At 45.8% G+C, this 8,877-nt stretch overlaps 1 protein-coding gene across 9 annotated transcripts in view; it reads left to right on the top strand.

Annotated features, from left to right (window-relative positions):
- Positions 1-6,613: 6,613 nt before the first annotated feature.
- The window catches only part of PPFIA1 (PTPRF interacting protein alpha 1), a 70,995-nt gene continuing 68,731 nt past the window's right edge, over positions 6,614-8,877 (top strand). For 2 of the 9 annotated variants that reach the window (XR_014220090.1, XM_082223835.1), the window contains exon 1: positions 6,615-7,559. The gene's annotated coding sequence lies outside the window, so the exon portion shown is untranslated. Of the gene's footprint in view, positions 7,560-8,877 lie in introns of all 9 variants that reach the window. The other 7 variants (XM_082223839.1, XM_082223836.1, XM_082223841.1 and 4 more) reach the window with 5 other exon arrangements.

Raw genomic sequence — 8,877 nt, 5'->3', positions numbered from 1 at the left:
CATTATGTCCTGCTGCTGTGTCATAGCAGAGAACTGGCTGATGCAATACAGTGGTACCTCGGGTTAAGTACTTACCGTAATTCATTCTGGAGGTCCGTACTTAACCTGAAACTGTTCTTAACCTGAAGCACCACTTTAGCTAATGGGGCCTCCTGCTGCTGCCGCGCCGCCAGAGCCCGATTTCCGTTCTCATCCTGAAGCAAAGTTCTTAACCTGAAGCACTATTTCTGGGTTAGCGGAGTCTGTAACCTGAAGCGTATGTAACCCGAGGTACCACTGTATCCCTAATAGGCATTTATAAAGTATACACAAAGTACTTAGTATATTTACATTTATTTATTTTTTGTGCTGGGACATAGTAAATGTCATGTCCACGTGACCACTGTAGCATGGGCAGCTGTTGCGCACCACGTCAGAGCACACTCAGCACTGAGTGGCAGCAGCTCTCCAAGTTTTTGACAGGAGTGTTTCCCTACCCTATTCAGAGATGTGGGAGGTTGAACCTGGGACTTTCAATGTGCAAGGCATGCGCCGTCCCATGAGAGTAACATTACATTAATACGGTATGTATGGACTTTTGCACTGAGCTACTGCACCATCTCTGGAGCTTTGACTGGCTTCTGTCCAGCAGAATGCTGCAATGTTACAGGAAAATGTAGGGAATACGGCACAATATGGCCTTTACGTTTGTCAGGAGAATCTTCTGGGCCAGACACAAAAGGAAAATAGCCCCAAGACACACCGGAATGAGTCATGCATGAAATGATAAAAGCTGTCTTACATCTGTCTCACGTAGTTAAGAGGAATTATTTTTATCCTTTTAGGAACTACTTTTAGCAATTGTTAAGAACAAAGAAACTTGTTCAGTACACAAACCCTAGACCATGGGCAAGGCAGCAGAAAGCCAGTACACCAGAACAAAATGTAAGGAGAAAATCTTACTGTGATCTCAGTCATTCCTACTCGAGCTCAGCTCATGACAGCGATCAATTATAATCCACAAATCCTCTCAGCCGTGTGAGAGACCAGCTATCCACTTCCCTCTGGTATTTATAAACATTTCTTTCTTTCACATAGTGCTTTATCTTTTTATTCATTAACTTTCATTTTTCAATTTCCAGTTAAGTGTTTTGAGGTCTAAATGGCATTTTTAATAGATCCACCCACCCACCTGTGTAGCTTAAGTTTAATCACAGGTAAGAGTTACATTAGGGCATGGGAATGAGGATGTAGCTAATACACCAATCAACTTTGCATATTATTCACATCCTCAAACAACACCCACCTGTAACCAAACTTAAACACGTGCAAGGGGCGGGGGAAATTGCATATGCCTTCTCTATTTATGCCTCCCTGCACTTCCTTCCCATTCCTCTGTGTGTCACATAAATAATTTTAAATTATAAACTCCTCTTGTAGTTTATAAAATGCCACAAGCACTGGTGGTGTTAAATAATCAATGCAAATGCTGAAAGAAAAGAACCATGTAGAATTCCCTTTGTTTCTTCCTCGATAACTTCATTTACGATTCATTAAGCCCACCAGAGGAGCTCCTTCATACATGCAGATATTCTAATATACACACTCACTAACTCACATTTCCCCACCTACACAAGATCTTCCCAATTTGCTTCAATATCGGAGGAGCTCCAAATGCACATCTCCCAATGAACATAAGTCAAGAGCAGGCTATGGTGTTCATTGGGGATGTGAAGTTGGAGCTGCTGTAGTCTATAGTCAATAGTAAGGCTCATTTGTGTGAGCAAGAGGATGCAACTAATTTTGGATCAATCTCGTAGTATGTTTCCAATCAGCTGGGCAACATAATATCTGTTATTTACCAAAAGGAATTTCAACTGGAACTGTGACAAAAGCCTTTCTTTATATACTTCGGTAATCGTGTGTCCTGCTGTTTCCTGTATGTTTCCTTTCTGGTTTTCAGGACATCCGACAGCTCCTTATTCATCCAGCTGGTTCTCTTATGAGCCCTTATCTTTCCTTTGCATCAGAGCAGCCTGAAGTTATGCGTCTGATAAAATCTCCTTCTAGAGCAACTATCAGTTTAGACACGTTTCCCTCTTAGTTGTTGGGTTATTGTTTTTTTAAAAAATACTATGGACCATGAACATCTCTGCAAAGCCCCAGTTGAAATCTTCTGGGGTTTTGGGGGTTTTTTGTATAACTCTCTTTGCTCTGCTGCCTTCAACTTTTCTTAATGTGGGTAGTTCCATTTTCATGTGTCATATCAAAACCAAACCAATATATCTATTCGCTTTCCTTCCTTTCTAGGTGTCCTATTCAAAACTGTCTTTTAGGAATGTGTGAAGAACCTAGGACACCATGGACATAATCCAGCAAGTTAATTTACATACATTAAAAAATGAAGGATACATTTGGATTTTTTAGAATGCCATAAGGACTGCTTCCCCTGGATAGTTTTCTCTCCTCCCTTTCACAGACAGAAAAAGTGTGTGCATCACACACATTTTGTGCTTTTTCCTATGAGGTCTGGTAAATGTCATATCCAGTAGAATTCAGATAGCTCCTCTTGAAATTGAAGAATTTTAGACACTCCCCACAAACACCATCAAATTAGAACTTACACACGAATCTTCTATTTTTCCACTGGCAACAAAACCATCCACAAATGACCCTTTAAAAAAAAATTATGAGAAGCAAAAGAATCCATTAGTGGTATACAGCTAACGTTTACTCAGAGTAGACCCATAGAAATAAATGAACATGACTTAGGCCCATTACTTTCAATGGGTCTACTCTGAGTGTAGCTCAGTGGAATACCACCTCATGTTTTTCTGCCATGACAGCATTGGAAAGTACCAAAACTGTGATCTGTATGGTTCAGTCAATGGAAACAGATGTAAGATGTGATTTGATGGCGGGGGTGGGTGGTGGGTAACTGTGAAAATATTGTGGTGTTTCAACAGCATCCATTTTTCTAATGCCTTCTGGCACTCTCTCCATCTCTAATCTGACTCCTGCAGTGTTTTGGAGGGAGGTGACTAAAAATCAGTCCTCCTGTCAGGGAAATATCTCCTTACTCACCCAGTGTTAAGATATTCCACCCTCTCCTTCTTTAGCAGAGTTTGTCTTTTCATCCAGTGAAGTAAACAGCTCACGTATATACATGAAACAAAGCCTTAACAGTAGAAAAATGTATTTTTCGCTCTATAACACGCACCCGACCATAACACGCACATAGTTTTTAGAGGAGGAAAACAAGAAAAAAAATATTCTAAACAAAACAATGGATGTATGATTTTTGTGGTTCATGCTGTGGGCACAGACATGTGATCTGACGGTGAGTTTGGGGTAGCCCAATGCAAAAATCCTGAGGATCCATGTGGATCCATGCTTTGTAAGCATGTTTTTGCACCTCTGCAGGGGCTCTTCTCCCGCTTTGCTGTTTCAAAGCAAGCCACGGAGGAGGGAAGGAAGGGGAACCATGGATCCTCTGCTCACGACTGCAGCAGATCCCCCCGCCACCCGTAGGCATTCCCTCCATAACACGCACAGACATTTCCCCTTACTTTCTAGGAGGAAAAAAGTGTTGTGGTGCAAAAAATACGGTAACTGATGACCTGAAGGAAGGGGCCGATTCTAGAGTACAGCATAAAATCCCCACACCCTAGAGGCCAGGTATTCCATTAATCAAATTAGCCTTCAGTGCTTTTCCTATATGCAGCACCAACATGTTCACCGCTGGTCACTCCAATCTTCTCCCCTTGCAGTCTCCCAGATTGTTCCTCCTTCCCACCCACTCTCAATTCATCTGTGCAGGGGCCAGTCTGAGCTGTGGAAAGTGCATGGAGCTAGAAGAGGAAGTGGGAAGAACAGCGTTTGTTCTTCCGAGTCCCTCCTTTGGTTCTCTGTACATTTCGAGGGGGCAGTAACTGACGTCACATGACAAAGGAGGCAATGCAGGGTGGGGTTTATGGGCATCAGGGGACTCCTCAAGGGCACCATGTTGGTGACATCAGTATGAAGAATGACCACCATTTCCCCAGGTGGTGCGAATAGGATATTCTTGACATCTTTTTGCTCATTTATTTCAGCGGCTTTCAAATAATCCACCCTTATAAAACCCTTTCCATAGCAACTTCTCTGTTTTATGGACACCAGTGCCAGCTCCAGAATGTTGTTTGCGGGGCGTACCCTGGGCAAGATGCTGTCAGCAGAAAAGCCTTGCCTCACTGTGGAACAGGCCGCTAGTACTATTTTGTCACTGCTCTCTCCCAAGAGAGTGGACAAAGAAGTGAGCAGTGATTGCTGCAAAGAAGAGCTCCTGCTTGTTTGCTGTTTCCTCCTCTTTGGGGCAGTGATGGGAACTTGGTTTCACTGCCATCCAGAAAGGGAGGGAAAGAGGTCAGACAATCAAATTAGTATATCCGTCTCACATGCTCTTTAAACCTATGAATGCTCCTATGATGCACGTGTGAAGGTCTCTTTTTCCTTTTACAATTGTCCTTCTTTCACGAAATAGGTAAAGAATAATGTTTCTAGAAAGGTTCTCAAATGTGAAGGCACAGAAAAATATTGGCATCTGAGATGAGGTACTGCTGTGCTGTCCTCCTGGTCTTGCAGCTGCTCCCTGGGGCTGGGCTAAGATGAGGCAGCGGAAATACTGGGGGTGGGGTGGGGGTGGCGGCAGCCTCAAGCGCAGTGTGTGCTCGGTTGTGGCATGTGTGCAGTGCCTCAACAGTTTATTTGGTTTGCATGTGTACACTTGGGCCCAAGAAGGTTAAAGACTCCTGAGCTGCCATAAACTACAGTGGTACCTTGGGTTACATACGCTTCAGGTTACAGACTCCACTAACCCAGAAATAGTACCTCGGGTTAAGAACTTTGCTTCAGGATGAGAACAGAAATCGCGTTCCGGTGGTGCAGCAGCAGCAGCAGGAGGCCCCATTAGCTAAAGTGGTGCTTCAGGTTAAGAACAGTTTCAGGTTAAGTACGGACCTCCGGAACGAATTAAGTACTTAACCCAAGGTACCACTGTACTGGCTGGAGCAAAAAGGTAAAGTTAAAGAACCCCTGGATGGTTAAGTCCAGTCAAAGGCAACTATGGGGTTGCAGTGCTCATCTTGCTTTCAGGCTGAGGGAGTCGGCGTTTGTCCACAGAAAATTTCTGGGTCATGTGGCTAGCATGACTAAACTGCTTCTGGTGCAATGGAACACCCTGATGGAAACCAGAGCGCACGGAAATGCCGGCCGTTTACCTTTCTGTCGCAGCAGTACCTATTTATCTACTTGCATTGGTGTGCTTTCAAACTGCTAGGTTGATAGGAGCTGGGACAGAGGAACGGGAGCTCACCGCATCGCAGGGATTCGAACCACTGACCTTCTGATAGGCAAGCCCAAGAGGCTCAATGTGTTGGAGTACAACACACAGGCCAACGCCATGCATATTTATTCAGAAGTCTCACTAAATTCAGGGGGCTTTACTTCCACTTCCAGTGGAGGAATGCCTAATCGTTCATTCTGAATTCTTCTTAGATTGTTGCAAATGCACGTGTAACAGCTGCAGACGTGACCTGTTAAAATCCAGGATCCGAGAAACCGACCCCCGGCCGGATTCGAGTTCAGTGCCCAAGGAACACGACAGAAACAGAAGCAGCTGAGCATTGCTCACTGTGTAACTCATTAACCGGGGCAGTTCCCTTCCCCCACCCTCTTCACCCTTCACAAAAATGTTAATCCCCTGCAGCTAAGCCCTCAGAAACCCCTGCTAGGAGGTATGTTTTCTTTTCCATCCTTGTACCAGATGCCTGCCGGCGAGTCCCTCCTCCTCTCCACCCCCGGGGCCTGCCTCGCGCCTCCAGCTCGCAAGGGGAAGAACACTGCTGGCAGGGCGAGAGGGCAGATCTCCACCAGCGAATGGCCAGAGGCAACGGAAAGCAGCCCCAGAGCCCCCCCCCAGGTGATGATGGCAGGGTGAAGAGGCAGCGCAGCCTTACGCCCCTTCATTTAGGAAGCAAGACAGCACTGCGTTCCACGGGGCTTACTCGCGGGTAAACGTGCCCAGGATTTGCAGCCTTGATCTCCCCTTCCCCCCGCGGGAGAGAGAGAGAAGTTCTCCTCCCCAATCCCACTTGTAGCCCTCATAAAAATCCCTCACAACAGTACAAAAGCGCGTGATTTGATCCCCATCGCGGGGGCTCCCCGCAGCGGAGTCTCGAACCCGCAGCCCCGAGCCTCCGGGGCGGGAGAGAAGGACGCGAGGCAGCGGCCCAGTCCTTGACGCGCGGTGCATTGTGGGCCACGCACTGTTGTGTGCAGGAGCCGCTGAGGCTGCCGGGAGCGGCGGGAGGCGGCGACGAAACTCTGAACGGCGGCGGCGGCGGCGCGGAGCAGGAGGAGGAGGCGGCGGCGGCGGCTGAGGGCCCGGCTTGGGAGGCAGCAGCGGCGGCCGCACTCGCGCAGCTTCTCCTCGGCTCCACCAGCGGGAACCTCCCGGGCCAGAGGCCGCCGCCGCGGGACGGAGGAGCGCCGAGAGAGAGCAGCAGCAGCGCCGCCGCCGCCGCCGCCGCCGTGGCCACCTCGGATGCGGAGGTGGCGGCAGGAGGAGGAGGCGGAGCGACCTGCGGGTGGGAAGGCCGGGCTCGAGGGTGAGGGGCGCTCGCCTCTCTCCGCCGAGGCCTCCGGGGAAGGGAAGCGAAGCCCCACCTTCCTGCCCCCTCTTCTTCCTCCTGGTGAGGGGGGAACCTCCGAGGAGAAGCAGCTCAACTTCGGGCTCCCCCCCCCCACCCACTCCCAACTTTTCAGCCGCTTCTGCGTTTTATTGGTTTCTCCATCCAATTTCTACACTTTGGGGTGGGGATTAAGGATTGGGGCTGCTCCCCCCCTTTTTTTTTAACTTCCAGGGAAGATGCCCAGAACGGTTTCTGTGCCCCCTTGAAGCTTCCCCACCGCACACGCCGCCACCCACCACCGCCTCTCTCTGAAAGAAAACAACCAACAACCCGCTTAAGAGGAATTATAAATGCGGGACAAGAGACCCGAGAAGCTGAAAGAAGGAAAAGTTCCTGCGCTGCCTAACGAGAGGCGGGTTGGAGGAGCGCCCTCCCAGCTCCTGCGGGAATAGAGAAGTTCTCCCAACTTTTTGGGTATCTTCGGGTTTTTTTAAGTAGCGCCATCGTGACCTAAAGTGAGCTTTGTATACTGTGCACTGTTGATTGATTGTCGGCCTAGAAGCACTGAAAACAGTTGGCCCCTTTTTTTTTTTGGCCACACGCTTCTCCTAACCTGGCTTTTTTTGTAAACCAGGATTAGATAGGAAGGGAGCTTGCTTGAAGACTGGGTTGTTCAGTATCTTGTTGCTGCTGCTGCTGCTCCTGTTGGACCATCTCCTTTTCCAAGCAAGATTATTTATCCTCTTGTTTGCGGTTCAAGGATTATTTAATGAATGGATTTTGTAGTCAAGCTGGATGGCTGCTCTACCATTTGAAATGTTTTTGGAAATCATGCCGAGTTGCTGAAAAGAGCTGATATTGCTGGAAAATTTTAGCCTCTGGCAAAGCCTTTTTTGTTCACCGACCAAGGTAAATGAAACAATGGAAGCTTATAAATTATTTTAGTTAGCAGCTATAAAACATGAGATAACTAAGAGAAAAGTAACTACATACATTCCACTTTGATTATGTTGATTAATGCCTAAGAATTATAAATGAAGTTTTTCATTATATTATATAATCATAAACGTATGGGGAGTGGAATTGGTCCCACTGCATGGCCCTTGAGAAAATTGCTTGCTTATGTTTAGCTCAGTCTTTATGAACATTTAAGGAAGGATAAAGGACTTTATTAGATGAACTCCTTAATTTGGTTGGCTTTAACAGAAAGTTAGCTGTTCAGTTTTGTCAGGGAACAGACACATTTACTCAGTTTTTTGTACTTTTTGTAATGCTGTACTGAAGTGTATATGTCCACATACATATTAAAACTTAAAGAGCTATACAGTCACTATTATTAAAATAGTTTAACATGTGCTTTGATGCTTTTGTATTTTGTTCCCATGGTGGCTTTTTGTGATGCATTGTAGGGTCTAGTGATGCTGTATTGCTGTTAGTGCTTTGATCTTCTGCTTGTTCATGAGGTTGCTTTTTGTGTTGTACTTCCTAAGAACCTGCCTGCTTATTAATTGATGGCGGCATCCAACTGCAAAAAGGCTCTAATGCTATTTTAATGGCAACAAATTTCTGTAATGGAGATTGTGCAGCTACAATAATAAGCTCATGTAGGCAGTAAAACCTAGGTAGCTTTCATGAGGGCAGAGGACAGTTTTAAGAACCTATTTTTCCATATAATTGATTGTAGTTCTACTGTAGATCTTTGATTTTATATGCATCATAAGCTTGCTTTTGAGTTTTGTACCAGTTACAGGATAGCATGCACGTTCTTTAAATCAACGCATTTACATTGCTTAATAACTACTGCCTGTGGTTCTATACTTGCAATGCAGATTAGATTTCCTAATCTCACCCACAAATATGTGGGTGATTCACCCCTTTGCCTCTAATAACTTCAACAGGATAAAGTGTGTTGAACAATTGTGTTAAGTGAATCTGAGGACCTTAAAGGCATTTGGTTTTGTCAGGTTATAGGTAATGTAGCATAAGAATCTTGTTAGAAGTAGCAAGTTAGAAAATGAGGTATTGTGTTAGCAGTTAGTACTAGTAATACATTTGTTTTATACTTAGCTCGTAAATGTCATTTGACGTGACACAGTTGTAAAGACACTGATAACAAACCTCCACTGCTACGTTCAGATAAGTTAAAGAGGTTGTGGGGTACTTTATGTCATTGGGGAAGACCATTGCACATAAAAGCTCTGTTACTCTGGATTTGTATTTTTTGCCA

Source organism: Podarcis vaucheri, assembly GCF_965113315.1.
Source record: "Podarcis vaucheri genome assembly, chromosome: 1".
NCBI classification, from domain to species: domain Eukaryota; kingdom Metazoa; phylum Chordata; class Lepidosauria; order Squamata; family Lacertidae; genus Podarcis; species Podarcis vaucheri.
Note: the sequence above shows the minus strand (reverse complement) of the source record. Positions and strands in the feature narration are given on the sequence as shown.